Consider the following 18,661-nt stretch of genomic DNA (forward strand, 5'->3'; position numbering starts at 1 on the left):
TCCTGAATATATATATATATATATATATATATATATATATATATATTCCCCCCCCCCCAAAAGAAGACATAGGTGGCTAATAGGCACATGAAAAGATGCTCAAAATCACTAACCATCAGGAAATGCAAATCAAAACCACAATGGCTATCACCTCACAACTGTTAGAATAGTTATCAGCCAAAACCCAAAATATAAAAGTATCAGTGAGGATGCATAGCGCTATTGGTGGGAATATAAATTGCTGCAGCTACTATCGAAAATGGTATGGGAAATCCTCAAAAAATTAAAATCAAACTACCATACAATCCAGGAATTCTACTTCCAGATATTTATCCAAAGAAAACAAAAACACTAATTTGAAAAACCTGTGCAACACAGCATGATTTACAATAGCTAAAATATAAAAGCAACTTAAATGTCCATTAATATATTAATGGATAAAGATATAATATACAATGGGGATGCCTGGATGGGGTCAGTCAGTTAAGCATCTGTCTTTGCCTCAGGTCATGAACTCAGCATCCTGGATGGAGCCCTGTGTTGGGCTCTCTGCTCAGCAGGATGTCTGCTTGTCTTTCTGCCCCTCCCTCCTGCTTGTACTCTCTCTCTCTCAAATATATATATATATATATATATATTTTTTTTTTTAAAGATGTAGTGTATACATACAATGACACATTTCTCAGCCATAAAGAAGAATGAAATCTTTCCATTCTCAAAAACATGAATGGACCAAGAGAGCATTATATTAAGTGACATAAATCAGGCAGAGAAAAACAAATAACAACTGTATTTATTTAATTTATTTATTGTATGTATTTTATTTAAGTAAATTATGTTTTATTTTTTATTTATAAATAAATTAAAAAATAAATTTTGTATTTATTTAATTTATTTTTTGTATGTATTTTATTTAAGTGAAATAAATCAGACAGAGAAAAACAAATCCCAACCACTTATACTTGGAATCTAAAAAACAAACAAACAAACAAACAGAAACAAACAAACAGACTCATAGATACAAAAAACAAATTCATGGTTGCCAAACCAGAGAGGGGCAGAATAGATGATATAGGTGAAAGAGATTAAGAGGTACAATACTTCAGTTATAAAATAAATAAGACATGGGGGTGAAAGGTATAGCATAGGGAACATAGTCAGTATTGTAACAACCCTGTATGGTAACAGATGGTAAGCAGGCTAGCTATGGGGACCATTTCATAATGTATAGGAATAATGAATCATTATGTTGCACAGCTGAAACTAATGCAATATTGTACATCAATTATTCTTTAATAGAAACAAATATCTAACAAAGTAATAATGACTTTTCATTTTATCATTCAATTAACAAAACAACAAAGTTTCATAGAAGGAATTGTACTCTGTGTTGACTTCTAGATTCTGACCTAAACATTCTCGTGTTCCCTGTTAGCTTTTTGGAAATATGAGAATATGTATCAAAGAATATTTAAACCAAATAGTCTTCTAGGAGTTAATACACAAGACAAACTCATAGATTGCCAAAAGAATTTCTATCTGATCACATTACATACAGCATTACTAACTTAGGGGAAGAATTGAAAGTTACTTAAATGTTTTTAGTTTTATTATAGCCACAAAATTCTCCTTCTGTAATTAAAAAAATATTGAAAAGTGATATAAAACATTTGGCTAATTGTTAAACATAGTTAACAATACTGCATTTCTTAAACAACATCAAATTATTCAACATCTATGAAATAAATTATATTTCATATTTCATTTTTGTAATTTTTCTCACTTTATATACTCATTTGTGGCAGGATAACAAACCTTATACAGTAGTTCTTTATCCATGGTTTTGCCTACCATAGTTCTGGTTACCCATGGTCAGCTGTGGTCTGGAAGCAGTGATCCTCCTTCTGACAAGCTGTCGGAAAGTCAATAGAAGCCTAACGCTACATCATAGTACATATACTACTCACCTCACTTTATCTCATCATGTAGGCAACTTGTCATCTCACATCATCGCAAGAAGGGTAAGTACCTTACAATAAGATATTTGGAGAGACAGACCACATTCACTAACTTTTATTTTAGTTACAGCATAGTGTTATAATTGTTCTATTAAAATATTATTAGTTATTGTTGTTAATCTCTTACTGTGCCTAATTTATAAATTAAACTTTGTCTTAGGTATGTGTGTATATAAAAGAAAAACCTACGGTGTGTCTGGGTGGCTCAGTGGGTTAAAGCCTCTGCATTCAGCTCAGGTCATGATCCCAGGGTCCTGGGATTGAGCCCCACCAGCATCAGGGTCTCTGAGCAGCAGGGAGCCTGCTTCCCTTCCTCTCTCTCTGCCTGCTTCTCTGCCTATTTGTGATCTCTGTCTTTCAAATAAATAAATAAAATCTTAAAAAGAAAAGAAAAAAGAAAAACATAGTATAGAGTTAGTATAGAATTTTTTTTATTTATTTATTTTCAGCATAACAGTATCATTATTTTTTCACCACACCCAGTGCTCCATGCAAACCGTGCCCTCTATAATATCCACCAGCTGATACCCTGACCTCCCACCCCCCCACCACTTCAAACCCCTCAGATTGCTTTTCAAAGTCCATAGTCTCTCATGATTCACCTCCCCTTGCAATTTCCCCCAACTCCCTTCTCTCTAACTCCCCATGTCCTCCATGCTTTTTGTTATGCTCCACAAATAAGTGAAACCATATGATAATTGACTCTCTCTGCTTGACTTATTTCACTCAGCATAATCTCTTCCAGTCCCATCATGTGGCTACAAAAGTTGGGTATTTGTCCTTTCTGATGGAGGCATAATACTCCATAGTGTATATGGACCACATATTCCTTATCCATTCATCCGTTGAAGGGCATCTTGGTTTTTTCTACAGTTTGGAGACCGTGGCCATTGCTGCTATAAACATTGGGGTACAGATGGCCCTTCTTTTCACTACATCTGTATCTTTGGGGTAAATACCCAGGAGTGCAATGGCAGGGTCATAGGGAAGTTCTATTTTTAATTTCTTGAGGAATCTCCACACTGTTCTCCAAAGAGGCTGCACCAACTTGCATTCCCACCAACAGTGTAAGAGGGTTCCCCTTTCTCCACATCCTCTCCAACACTTGTTGTTTCCTGTCTTGCTAATTTTGGCCATTCTAACTGGTGTAAGGTGATATCTCAAATTAAAATGTGGTTTTAATTTGAATTTCTCTGATGGCTAGTGATGATGAACATTTTTTCATGTGTCTGATAGCCATTTGTATGTCTTTATTGGAGAAGTGTCTGTCCATATCTTCTGCCCATTTTTTGATATGATTGTCTGTTTTGTGTGTGTTGAGTTTGAGGAGTTCATTATAGATCCTGGAAAATTAGAGAATTGATTCCATTTACTATAGCACCAAGAACCATAAGATACCTGGGAATAAACCTAACCATGAGGTAAAGGATCTGTACTCGAGGAACTACAGAACACTCATGAAAGAAACTGAAGAAGACGCAACAAGATGGAAGACCATTCCATGCTCTTGGATCGGAAGAATAAACTGTTAAAATGTCTATACTGCCTAGAGCAATCTATACTTTTAATGCTATTCCGATCAAAATTCCACCTGTATTCTTCAAAGAGCTGGAGCAAATAATCCTAAAATTTGTATGGAATCAGAAGAGACCCCAAATCGCTAAGGAAATGTTGAGAAACAAAAATAAAACTGGGGGCATCACGTTACCTGATTTCAAGCTTTACTACAAAGCTGTGATCACCAAGACAGCATGGTACTGGCATAAAAACAGACACATAGACCAGTGGAACAAAGTAGAGTGCCCAGATATGGACCCTCAACTCTATGGTCAAATAATCTTCGACAAAACAGGAAAAAATATACAGTGGAAAAAAGACAGTCTCTTCAATAAATGGTGCTGGGAAAACTGGGCAGCTATATGTAGAAGAATGAAACTCGACCATTCTCTTACACCATACACAAAGATCAACTCAAAATGGATAAAAGACCTCAATGTGAGACAGGAATCCATCAGACTCCTAGAGGAGAACATAGGCAGTAATCTCTTCCATATCAGCCACAGCAACTTCTTTCAAGATATGTCTCCAAAGGCAAAGGAAACAAAAGCGAAAATAAACTTTTTGGACTTCATCAAAATCAAAAGCTTCTGCACAGCAAAGGAAACAGTCAAGAAAACAAAGAGGCAACCCACGGAATGGAAGAAGATATTTGTAAATGACAGTACAGAATTCGTATAGAATTTAATACTCTTTGGTATCTCTAATTTTAGGCATCTACTGGGTCTTAGGATGCATCCCCCATGCATGAAGGGGACTGCCGTATAACTGGTTCCACTGAACCATGGTATGAGTGTTGTGGCAATTTTAAATGAGTCTGAATAATTCCTGCATCATTGATGATCTCATTTTAAAGTGTTGTAATAGGTGTTAAAAGCAAGAGCTCTAGAATCAGACTTACTATGAATTCTAAGATTAGTGACATTGGACAAGTTATTAAAACTTTCTATCATTTGTGGGGGCGCCTGGGTGGCTCAGTGGATTAAAGCCTCTGCCTTTGGCTCAGGTCATGATCCCAGGGTCCTGGGATTGAGTCCCACATCAGGATCTCTGCTCCATGGGGAGCCTGCTTCCTCCTCTCTCTCTCTGCCTGCCTCTCTGCCTACTTGTGATCTCTGTCTGTCAAATAAATAAATAAAATCTTTAAAAAAAAATAAAAAAAAAACAAAAAAACTTTCTATCATTTGTAAAATGGAAAGTATAATAAGAATCATTAAATTAATTATTGCCATTGAAGCATTTGAATGGTACCTGGAAGAAAATGTGTCAAATAAATGTACTTATTATTTTTCTATATATCTACTAATATTTAATGTTCCACTTACCTACTAATATTTAAAATATTTAAATATTTATACTAAAAATATTTAAAAATAATATTGTGATGTCTGAAGTCTTTTTACAAGCTATATACATGTATCTATCGCACACTTACCTAAATGCCTAAGTTTACATCCTAAGTACAACAAACATTTTGTAAATATTGATCTACTACTTACTATTACTACTACTAGTAATACTTTTTTTAAAAAAAATATTTATTTATTTATTTCGCAGAGAGGGCGGGGGGAAGCAGGCTTCCTGCTGAGCAGAGAGTCCAGTGTGGGGTTTGATCCCAGGACCGTGGGATCATGACCTGAGCTGAAGGCTGAGGCTTTAACCCACTGAGCCACCCAGGCGCCCCTAGTAGTAGTATCTTTAATTATTCTTTCAGTTTTACAATCAAAACCACTCATACTCACAAAAATATGTCATGGAGTTAATAAAAGTTACGACTGACTTGAATCAATGTCTTCTGACTACAGATTCCATACCCTATCCTTCTCACTACACTTGCAGACCTATGCAATTAGTTTTTAGGAACATTACAAAATGTAAACTTTTTAGAAACATTCCAAAACCTCTGTAAATCTATGAAAAAAAATTGTAGGTTATGACAAAGCTGGAAAGAAATAAACAATGGCTCTCTTTATTTTTTTAAAGATTTTATTTATTTATTTGACGCACAGAGAGAGAGATCACAAGTAGGCAGAGAGGCAGGCAGAGAGAAGGAGAAGCAGGCTCCCTGCTGAGCAGAAAGCCAAATGCTAGGCTCGATCCTAGGACCCTGAGACCATGACCCCAGCTGAAGGCAGAGGCTTAACCCACTGAGCCACCCAGGTGCCCCAACAAAGGTTCTCTTAAAACAGCATAATAATACATGTTTCTTCAATTGAAAATATATTATGGACTTAAATGTTTTCAGTTCTTAGTTCTTTATAGGATTGTGGGAGAAAATATCATATCAGTATTCATTATAAAACTCCAAACCCGATAGTCATAAAAGTTTCTTTGTAACATGTAAGATCTTTAAAAGCATTATAAATATTATAAAATAAAATAATTCAAGTTGCTCTAGACTAAGAACATGTCATTGCTAAGCAACGGGTTTGGGCCAGCACTTTTGTTTGTTTTTATAGGACGTGACTGCAGCATTTTTCTTCAAAAAATTATGTCCATATTTGCAAAACTCAACCAGGGTGAAGAATTTTCATACAAAATCTGAAGAGATCCAACCATACTTCTAAAGTTAGCATAATAGGAATTTCAAAGGTAAATTCCAAATCAAAGACTTTAAATATCTCAGATTCTATGACACAACCTATGCAAAGCAAGATCAGTCAGTAGACTCCATTTCCCACAGCAGCTTTCAGACTGAACGTTATTTTGTGGGTGGTTATTCTTCCTGTGTTGCCTATCTTCATGGTATCATGTAGAATGAGAAGGGGAAAGGGTGATTATAATCAAATACCATAAGCAGTTTTATTCTTTACAAACAATATCACCTCACCAACAATATTTATTTTCTTCCATGTGCAAAGTTATGTGTATAGTGTTATGGTGCAGAAGTTATGAAGATAAGGCTCATGGCACAATATATACCCTTTGAAATCCACCACTTACCAGAACACTTAACGTACAAACATGTGACAATCCAATCATAGTAGTATGAGGTAGTAAGGTAATATGCACTGCTTAGGTTAAAAGGAGTGGAAGAATTAACAGGACGTTAGAGAACAAAAAAGCAAGCAATTCTGGGTAGTTTGCTTTGGGTTTATATGTGTATATGTGTGAGATAAGAGATATTCTATGTTATGAGAATATGCATATAAGCGCATATGTGTATATATAACAATACTACATATGACACACATATACACATATGTTTTGTGATATCTATGTATGTTCTGGTTTAGTTCATTTCAGTTAAAGTCAGCACTTCCTGACTACCATATGTATACTAAGTATTTCTTGAGTGTACATTTGTAGGGTCCCTGGGTGGCTCAGTTGGTGAACTCACTGTTTTCAGCTCAGGTCGTGATCCTGGAGTGCCAGGATCCAGGCCCACATCAGGCTCCCTGCTGAGCAGGGAGTCAGCTTCTCCTGCTGACTTCTCCCCTCTCATGTGCTCTCTCCCTCTCTCTAAAATAAATAAATAAAATCTTAAAAAAAAAAGTAAATTTGTAATAAGGTGAGGACAGACGAAACTGATGAATAAATCTTTCAATTGTGTAAGCATCCAGCAAGAAAGGAAAAGGTAAAAGGTGGTTGAATAGATCTCCAGCAGAGGGTAACAGACCTTCTTTATTTCAGTTGTTTCTTTTTGTGCCTTCTAATAAAATGTCTGAGCTGGAGCTAGTCCTTGAAATGACCTCAGAATCATTCTAACATCCAGTTTCCTGTTAATAAGTATAAATGGATTTGTTGTAAAAAAAAAAAAATAGTCGTCTAAACTAGACAGATCCCTTTGCTAAATAGTTTGGATTTCATGTAAAAATGATAAAACTATATTTTTCATCTTTGTTTTATACTTATATTTCGAATGACCATTCTTTGTCTGACAGAAACAGAGGCAGCCAAATACACTTAGACTAAGATCTTTAACTGAAAGCAATGGCTCTGGATAATTAGTTTATTTTTCTTTTCTTTTTATTTTTTTGGTAAACTTATCTATAAAATAAAGAAAAAAGTCTTATCTACTCCATTACATATTGGTTGAACTCAAGTCTGTAAATGAGTGTTAAGTAGTATACATATTTTATTCAGTCCTTTCAAGTTCATATCAAGACTTCATTATGTATGCAATATGTAAACTATGAGTCATATTATCTTTGACTTTCTCTCTGCTTTCAACAATGTGTGTGCTATTTCTTCAAGGTGCTACTTGACAATGTGAGGATAGAGTGTTTTAGCCAAATACCTGTGGAGAAGGTGATGATGTCTTGTGCCTTCAAGATGGTGCCAGCAAGCTTATCATCCATCTTAATTTCTCACGACATGTTTATCTACTTAATTCACTGTGGCATGAAGGAGAGATGAAGATTGTATGCTTTAGATAAACTCAACAATATGCAATATCCTTTGTACTTCATTAGACCTATATATTAAAAAGAAAAGAAAAAGCAAAAAAAAAAAAGCCCTCTGTTATTTAAGTAGCAATTTAAGAGTTCTCTTTACAATTCATGACAGCAAACAGATTTCAAGAAGAAGCTTGTGCACCAACAATCATAGATCAGAAACAATCTACTACATGAATATTCTCTTGCCCTTTAAACAAAAGTTTATGTAACTTTGTTAGTGTTATTTTCACAACTCATTTTTTTTTTTAAAATTCTGTGCCAAGAAGTACCATTGTGGGGGATTAAAATCCAATAGCACGAAAATATGTGGGAAGGATAGAAGTATGAGCATATTTTAAGTTAAACTATTACTTTAAACTGAAGACTAAATAATGTTTATCTATTGCTCAGAGAAAAGATTATATGCCATTTTTAGATGCTGTATCTTTAAAGTCTCCAGAATTATGACAGTATCTAAATTTGTTAGTCCCAAGAATGATACAAGTAGTTATATTCACCAAAATATAATATTATAAAGCCTACAGATTTATTTTAATAAATGTATTTAAATAAATTTTAAGTGGAGTTTCATGCATGTTTTATCTAATATCAACTTCTTAGTAGTTGGGGGTTTGTGGTATTTGAATTATATCTAGTTCAATGTAATATTTTTAGGCTATTCATCTATTCCAGATGTTCACATAGTTTTATAATCTATAATTTATATTTAGTAGGTTACCAAATGCCCCTACCTCTTTCCATGGCACAGGGTTCCCTCCTCTACACCAGTACCATTTGACAGAGCAGCATTTCCTCCAATCCTTTGTTTTCCAAAGGATTGTATTGTCCAAGGCTTGTCCTAGATATGCAAGAAATAAGGGCATGAGGATACCTTATATTTAAGCAATGCTATTTAATCAAATAATCTTAACTTCTCTCTGGCTTTCAGTCACTGGTTTTCAAATCTTAATTTATTTTCTGAAAAATAAAGAGAATGAAAGATGCCTCTTTTTTAAAATGCCAAGGCAGTTAGCACAGAGTGTTGTATTAGTTTCAGGTGTACAATAGACCAATTTAGTAATTTCATTTGCTTTTCAGTGCTCATCAAGATAAATGTGACAGATGCCTTTTAACACTATAATTCATAGGTATGTGCAGCATGTCAATCCTAATATTTTGAAACATAATCTCATCACATAGAACATAAAATATGTTTTGATTTTTCAATATTTCATGTTAACAACATTATGGCGTTTATTTCTCGTATGAGAAAACACACCAATGAGCGTACAATTCCAAAGATGTGTTAGTGTCTAATTCCATCTTGTGAGAATTTGTAATGAAATGGAAAATAGATAGTTAAACTATAGAATGCTTCATGGAAGACAAGGTAAACTTGAAGGATGAAAGGTGGGTAGACATTGTTTTCAACAATCCAGCTTCATTATTTTAAACACGTAATACATCTATAATATTCTACCAAACAATTGAAAGAAATGTTAATTTCTTTCTCTGGTTGTGTGTCCATGTCATGAATCGCAATGATTTTAAAAATTATAATGGAGGGATTTGTAAGAATCTGAACTGCTTGAGGAATGATTCACTCTTCAAGTTGGTAGTATTGTGTCTTACTCTCCCATGTATAATCCCAAAATATTTCACCATGATTAATGTTAGGATAGTGATCCAACAGAAACAATAGTGATTTCCAGTTATTTTTTGCTATTATCATACAGGAATATTACAATTTAGTACTATTATTTTTCTCAAAACTTAAATGAATGGAAATACAGTTTTCAACAAATAAGTATAAACTGAATGATACTAATTTCCTGTGCTATGGTTGTAGTTTTTTTTTCAGTCACGGTAGATTTAACATTAATGATAGCTTCCATCCTGATAGCTCGGCAAGTGATGACCTGTGTATATTCTTAGGAAAGTAATCAAAAAGGTACTAGGCATCTTCTAAAATAATACCTTATGGTTGTGTTTGAATCTAGAAATTCATCAAGCTGTCTACTTTTTATACCAGCTTACCCTATACTCTTTCTTCTGAAGTTCTGTTACATAATATGTTATTAGAAATTCTTGGTAACAGATGTGTTTACAAATTCATAGTCTTCCTAAATATATACATGTAATATAATCATTAAAGTATGTTACATACTCTAGTTAGCAAATTGGTTTTCTGCCAGGATATATAGTAGTAATTCTGAAACTTTTTCTTGTGTATATAAGGATAAGTTAATACATAAGGGTATTGTAGATAAAGAGAACTAGGTTTGTCACTGTTGGAGAAAGACATAATAAATATAAATATTACTTATATTTCATTATTCATAATATTATAAGTAACAGAATGAGACTAGAATGATTCCTTGTGATACGAAATTAGAATCAGAAGTATCAGTATGATACAAATATATTAAGTGATACATAAAATATTATATCTAGATACATAATATCATATATTATATATTGATAGAGTAGTATGGATGCATATGTATGCAGTTTTGTGTGTATGAACATATACATAATCATATATATATACATACATGTTATACACACACACACACAAACACACACACAATTTCTATGCTGAATCCACTGAAAGGGCCTCAAACCAATGACACCCTAGTAGCAGTGAACACAACTATGGTCTAGATCATGGTTTCTAAATACCATTTTCCATTGAAAAGAACCAGAGCTACTAAAACAAGTACTTGATTCCAGAGCTGCTATAGTGAAGATACAAAGTAAAGCAAAAAATATTTTGTGTACTGGAAACATGGCAGTGTTCCAAAAAGAGTGAGATCATTTCAAAAGGACAAAGGAGCCAACTTGAAGAAACTACCAAAGGCCGAGCTGGACCATGTAAGCAACAAAATAAACTGTAGTATTGAATTATAACTGATAGAATAAAATAAATATCCATGAGTTTCATAGTTATATAAAATAGTAATTGAATAATAAATAACTGTGGGAAAGAAGGGACAGTTCTCCATTATATGAGAATTCAAATTTTAAAATATAGAAGGAATGGAGCAAATATAAAATCACTATTAAGGGGTGTCTGGGTGGCTCAGTGTGTTAAGCCTTTGCCTTTGGCTCAGGTCATAATCTCAGGGTCCTGGGATCAAGTCCTACATTGGGCTCTCTGCTCAGCGGGGAACCTGCTCCCCACCCCACCCCCACCTGCCTCTCTGCCTACTTGTGATCTCTCTCTGTCAAATAAATAAGTAAAATATTTTTAGATTAATAATTACTGCAGGCTGGGGCACCTGGGTGGTCCAGCCAAGTAAGTGTCTGTCTTTGGCTCGGGTCATGATCTCCTGGTCCTGGGATCAAGCCCTGCTTCAAGCTCCCTGCTCCATGGGAAGTCTGCTTCTCCCTCTCCTTCAGTCCCCCCAATTTCACTCATGCTCTCTCTTTCTCAAATAAATAAACGTAGTCTCTTAAAAAATAATAAACAATGAATTTTGGAACACTGAAAAAATTAAATTAATTTATTACTGTTGTTGTTGTTACTGTAGGCAAACTCCACACATGGATGATAAATCAGTGACGAAAGTTTGAAAATTGGGTATCTTCATGATCTAAAAGTATCTTTTCCAATATATTTTTAATTATAAAAGGAATAATACAGGGACACCTGGGTGGCTTAGTCTGTTAAGCATCAGCCTTTGCCTCAAGTCATGATCCCAGAGCCCTGGGAAGGAGCTCCACATTGGGATCCTTACTCAGCAGGGAGCCAGCTTCTCCTTCTGGGGAGCCAGCTTCTCCCTCTGCCTGCTGCTCCCCCTGTTCCTGTGCTCTCTCTCTCCCTGTCAAATAACTAAAATCTTAAAAAAAAAAAAAAAAAAAAAAAGGAATTAATGGCATCTTTACCGAGAAGAAACCTAGCAGACAACTTCAGATAGCTATCAAGGTTAACATCATCTGTAATAAACATGTTAAGTTCATGGACCACCTGATACCATGCACTAAAAAGGACATATCATCACTTCTGTTGTATTCTTGTCAAAGTCCAGAACTTGAGCCAAATCAGAAAATATCAGACAAATCCAAGTTTAGCAATATTCCACAAATAATTTATTGATCATCTTCAAAAATTTAAGGATCACAAAAGACAGGGAATGACTGGGAACAATCGTAGACTGGAGAAGATTAAGGAGACACAATGACTGAATTACTTCATAAAAGACATTCTTTGCAACTTAAAGAGTTACGTTATAAATCAACATAAATGTTCAACAGTGGTATTGAATTTTTATAGATGAATCTTCTAAACATTGCTTGTATTTTTTTTACGAAAAGATTTAGAAATCTTTAATCAATGTATTCAGCAAATGCAACTCAAGAACAATTCAGCTTCCAAAGCTTTCAGATAAATGTAATTATTGACAATCTTGCAAACAGGCAGACATTGTAATGTATCTCTGTAAAAAGCAAGGGAGCTAACAAACGTAATAGAGATCTCAAAGGATATCCTGGATTTAACTTGAAATTACCAAGTTGCAATTTGGAATGTTTTAACTTCAGGTACAGAAAATATTTTAAAGGACTCCATATTTCTAAATGAATAAATTTATATTCTGTGGTGGAATTGAATAAAAATGAAAAGACATTTTTTGCTGCATTAAATTGAGCAAAATATAAATAGTCCTAAAGAAAATGGATTTTTTTTTATAAGAACTCTTTTTGGAGAAAGGTAATTTGAATGGAGGCCAACAGTAAATTTCTATTAAAATAAATAATAAGATTGAAATATTTACACATTTAAATATAAAAATATTATAATTAAGAATATATTTGATTTCACAGAATATGCTCCCCTTACCAAGTACCTCAGCATCTGCACAGTATTTATCAGTTAAAACTATTAATGTCAGGGCGCCTGGGTGGCTCGGTGGGTTAAGCCGCTGCCTTCGGCTCAGGTCAAGGTCCTGGGATCGAGTCCCGCATCGGGCTCTCTGCACAGCAGGGAGCCTGCTTCCTCCTCTCTCTCTGCCTACCTCTCTGCCTACTTGTGATCTCTCTCTGTCAAATAAATAAATAAAAAATAATAAAAAATAATAAAAAAAACTATTAATGTCAGAAGAGAAAACTTAGTTAATGGTGTGCATAATACCACATTTAGTAACCATAAAATTCAACTTTAAGTGAGATTTCAGGGAATTATATGAAAAAATATGAATATCTTGAAAAATGTACCCTTCAGAGAAACAATATTGTATTAGTGACATAGTATTAGGGATAGACACAGCTAAGAAATTTGGTGGCTATGCACCATAATTATTATACTCCCTATATTACTTCTAATGTTTGATTAATAAATGCACGTTTTATTTTAATGCACATATGTTGTTTTTATTACATTCTAAAGAATAAAAAAAAAACCTCATTTGAAACAGAAACAAAAACCCATAATGCCATTATAATAAATTTAATAAAATTAATGATAATTTTACGTTAAAAAGAAAAATAATTTTTTCTTAAAATAGTGCTTGAATAAATTACCAATTTGTTAGTTATTCTATAACTCTTCCAAAAAGTATAACATTTTTATGAACTTTGCCTCCCTTCCACTCTTAAAGTGCCTCTAATGAACAATATAGATTGTTTCATTAAAAAGCTATTTAATAGATAGAGTATCAATTCTCTTACTGCAAACATACAATCCAAATAAGAAAACAGAAATAAATAGTGTCCTAGATAAGGGGTAAATGGGAGAGAGGCGTATCCTGCCGTGCTAGGATTGTAAGCCAGTACAAGATGGTCAGGAAGGTTATTTGGGCAGAGCACAAGGAACCCCGAAAGTTGAAAATGCTTCAGCTATGTGAAGAAAAGAGAAAGCGTTTAGGGCAAAAAGCACAAGAACAAAGCCAGAAAACATCTGGGAAACCCCAGAAATTGAAACTGATCAAAGACCAATGTCACTGGGTATTGTGACTCAGGAACAATGGCGTCAAGTCAAGTTGGACGAGTGGGCAGTGAACTGAGATGCCTTCTTCTAGTCTGGTTCCCTAGGAATTTTATTCCATGACGGAGATTTTCATATAGGATTTTTTTTTTTTTCTGAGAAGTGTTCTCGATAGCCTGTGTGAGATAGACAAGCACAACTAAGTGTACAGAGTTGAATGGACATGTGTGTAGGTCATATATCATATATATTACAAATCATACGTCTCCTAGGAAATGGGTTGTATCATTGAGAGTGGAAAAAACTGGAGCCTTATACGTTGCCTTTTACATGCTTTGGCTGAAAGCGAAACAAGTCACTCCCACCGACAGCCTGTTAACTAGAGTAATAATTTGGCCCTACTCAGTTATATGGGATCTGGAAAATGTGTAAGAAATAGACTGTTTGGTGCAGTTAGGACCACCATACAGGAAATAAAAGAATTATTCCATGTAATCAGTATCTATCTACATCGCCTATTGTAGCCTAATAAAGGCATCAATGACATTTTTTAGGTGTCACCACACGTGAGACTAGCATTAAACAGATAACTACGTGTATAAGTAGAAACTCAATATGTATTTGTTGAATAAATAACATTAACATTGAATTGAATAAATGGCATTCCATGTACATTCATTTTGTATCAATTTTTATTTGCATTGTTATTTCAACATTCTACTCAGATTTCCTCCAAATGCGTCCTCCTTGCAAATTTTTGTTCCTCAAATCTTGAATTAACTGAAATACATGTTTTAATGTTTCAGCACCAAATAAACGTCTGAATAATTTGATAGAAGGAAGATGATGAATAGGTACATATGGTTTCTGCATGATGGTCATCTCTTCTTTTAGAAATATTACCCACATAATATCTATTCTTTTTTTATTGTACCCAGCCTGAGTGAACTATCATATTTATTTCAAATATGTATTCGGAAACAGAAATATTACCAACAGCTTTCTTTACGATCCTGTTGGCCTTACCCTGAGATAAACTAGGGTCAAATTTCATTTATCGCTTGACAACTATGAAGCTTATTCTGATCAAGAGATTTCAATAGCATCCAGCTCATCTATCTGAACAGCCACAGGGTGCAGAGCAAAGACTGGAAGAAGACACGTCTTTTCTATAAAATGACATACTTCCTGAAAGCTATGCACCGTCACAATATTTGCCTCTTTAAGCATAGGCAACACTAATTTCAGGTGGTAAATCAGAAGAGAGTTTTCCTAAGTGAAGGGGAGATAGGTAGGATTGGAGGGGAAGATGAAGGAGATTTGGCGATTTGGGATAAGAGTCACAACACTCTGGCATTAAATTAAAAAAAAAAAAAATAGCCTTGGTTTCCCAGATCTAGAGAAGTTTCCCTATGGCATGAAATTGCTTGGGAGATGGAAAAGTTTTATATCTTATTTGAAGTGATGATTGCTTGGGTATATACATTTACAAAAACTCATCAGTTGCCTGCATAACAGCTGTGCATTTCATCTTGAGTAAAATTTTTTTTTTCTCAAAACAAAATAGAATATAGCTTCTCTGGAAACTCCAAAAATTAAACCACATCAAAAATGTGAAAGAGGTAGTGATAACAATTCCTACAGCATTTTTCATTTAATTCTCCAGTAGCATAAGTGCAACACCGAAGGTATTGCAGAATAATTATCAAAAGTAATAATAGTGTTAGAATTCATATATTCTACTAAGTAAATTATTCCAGTCACTAACAGTTAGTGTTCAGTTACTCCAAAGCAAAATGATCTAGTTCTTAGCATGTGATACACATCTATTCTTCTAAAAATGGATTTTTTTTAATGATAACAATCAACTTCAGAAGGAATTTGCTTTCATCTGAAATAATGCCTTGCATTGTCCAAAATTTATTCACATAGACTTTGGCTATATAACTAATTCAAAGACTATTATACTGTTACACTGTTTTCACAATACTGAGCTGATAAAAACTAGAACATAGAAACGGATAGGTACCCTGAATGTCTTGGTACTCACACATATGCAAGGAGGGTTAAAGTTAAATTATTTGAAATTGCAAAAACTTGCTGCATTAATAAAATCCTATGTTAGTATTCGAGGGACATTTTTGCATATTCTCTCAAAATTAAGGGAAACTGTGTGTATCTTCTATGTGGTTTTACTAAGATCCCATCTCTGATACCTTTGTTATTCACTTGCCAGTTTTGAGAAAGCCATGCAAGGTAATCATATGTGTTGCATGCTACAGTGCAACTAAGCCTTCCTATTGGCTTTTAAGGCTCTGCAGATTCAATTGTCCTTGAGAGTTTGTGGCAGAAAGAGGTACAATATGGACTCTGAAGAAAACTAGGGAAACAAAAATCATAACCTTCCCTTACTTTTGGAAAGGAAGCCATGCTCCCTTTTTACACAAGTAACTCTCCTTTGAGAACATTATTCCTTTCAGCAATACTAAAGGAACAAACATAAATAAATAAAAATTTGCCCAGTAGCTTCAGAGAGTCTATTCCATTGGAACAAATTAGGTCACAGTCACATCTCTGAATTAAAAAAATTAAAAACAGGCTGGGGAATTAGGCATTTTGATTAGCCATTTCTGAATCACATATGCCCCTGGAGCTTGGAGGCAGGTATAGAATCACCTGAGGCAAATAGAAGCAGGTGAGTGTTAGCATTAGCAAAAAAAAAAAAATATATATATATATATATATATATATAAAGGTAGATCTACTGCAGTTTTATATTTATATTTACCTATCATTGCACTTTCTCTGATTGGTAAGAACCAAAGTCATATCTGGAGATGCAAAATTGCGTCTGAAGTTGGAGTATGTCCTTTTTATTAGTTTAATATCTTAAAGGTCAAAGGTAAATAAACTTTACCACATGCATTCACAATGCTAAATATTTGAAGAAAATTTCTACCCACTTTTCACCCTTTTTATAACTCTAGGCCATACTAATACTTTTCTTTATCTTTCTTTCTTTTCTTTTTTCCCCAGAGAAGTGAGGAACATTATCCACATGTATTCTTTTATCATTTTATCATTTCCCCATCTCTTGCCAATCTCCCTCCTCTGAGGTCAGTGGTGTGGAACACTAATAACGGGTCTTGTCCTCACCTGGCAGATATTTCTACTTCTGTAATTATGAACACATGAGATAAAAATAGGCATGGAATGTTATTGACAATCTATCTTTCATATTTTCTTTTTTTGATTTCTTGCTATATACATCTTTAATTCACATGACTTTTTAACTTGTAGATTACTTTGAATAGTTCAAATTAATATAGATGTAGGGAGTACAAAAAAAGGTAAATATATTTAATCAAAGCATAAAGATTTAAAAATTCCATCACTTCATTGAAATTTATGGAGAACAAACATAGCAATTATTTTGATTATAATTATAATTGTGTTAATTACAATAATCTGTACAAATTTTTCTAAAACCCAAAATCAAACCAAGAAATATCTTGTGCTCAATAAGATAGCTTTATTTTAACTTTAACTGTTTCAAAGACATTTTCTTACACTTTTATAAAGTATAATTTTTGTTTGTGAAAAAAATAAGATCTCACTGTCTTCACAAACACTGTAGCATGATTGTTGTACATGGTCAATTTAACAGAGTAACTTAAAATTGTTCTCTGAGGGTATGATTCTTTTTCAAGACTTTAGAACAGGATAGAAATAGAATGAACAAAATCTCCTTACTTTCCTGTTTTTATACCTAGAGAATAGGTTACATTATATATGAAATCAGGCATATCCTCAGATTGTGGTAGAAGCTAATAGGCAATAAGATGATAAGAAAAAGTTATTTTTAAATAACAGGAAGCTTTGTTGGTACTGAGTAACATTTATTTTAAAGAGGAAGAAGCACTCTAGATTGATTTTAATAGCTGGGAGAAAGGCATAAGGAAAGGTTGCAGGAGATCCGCAGGAAGGAAATGACTACTGATGAAGTTCATTCATTCTATTAGACTTAATCTCCCTTATTCCAGTTCATTTTCTCAGGAACGTTTTGAGGTTGCTATTATTCAATATTTATTTCATGAAAGTAAATCTGAATTAAGTAACTTCCCCAAAGGTTTCAGAGTTAGAGTGGTCAGAATCAAGAAACAAATGGTGCACTGGGTGTGGTGAAAAAATAATGAATACTGTTTTTCTGAAAATAAATAAATCAATTTTTTAAAAAAAGAAACAAATGGTGAGTGCATTATTGTATTCACAGCTAGTACCAAACTTCCTTGTGAGGAAGAATGTTCTGGTTAAGGAAAATGTTCCTGTGGAGTCAATTAGGGTAGAAGACCAGAGCCTCTGGGAGTAGGTGGAGGCAGGAGCTCAAACTGCAGAAGAAAAACAAAAAAATTAAATGATAATGCTTTTCATTAAAAGAAATAAAATTGAATGCCCACTTGGACAGTACTGGAAGGATACAAAGAAGATTAGCATGGCCCCTGCCCAAGGATGACACCCAAATTCATGAAGCATTCCACATTTTTAAAAAATAGACAAAAAATTAAATAAAATAGAATTGGGGGAATCACTGTTTTGGTATGCTCATGAAAGGAAAGACAAAAAAAAGGAAAAAAAAAGAAAAAAGATTGAAAACAGATTTCTTTGTAAAACTAGGTGCTATAGGACCTAAAATTCAGAGAAGTCCCAGGGTACATGAAGAAATTTTGAGGAACAAGAATTGAGTACAAAGTAATTTTGCCTTGTGTTCCTTGAATCCCCAGTCA

The 18,661-nt window shown here is 33.9% G+C and overlaps 1 pseudogene; it reads left to right on the plus strand.

The window, feature by feature from the left end:
- The first annotated feature begins 18,323 nt into the window (after positions 1-18,323).
- LOC122890719 lies at positions 18,324-18,421 on the plus strand (annotated as a pseudogene).
- The last annotated feature ends 240 nt before the right edge of the window (positions 18,422-18,661 follow it).

The sequence above is a fragment of the Neovison vison genome, chromosome 11 (assembly GCF_020171115.1).
Source record: "Neovison vison isolate M4711 chromosome 11, ASM_NN_V1, whole genome shotgun sequence".
NCBI classification, from domain to species: domain Eukaryota; kingdom Metazoa; phylum Chordata; class Mammalia; order Carnivora; family Mustelidae; genus Neogale; species Neogale vison.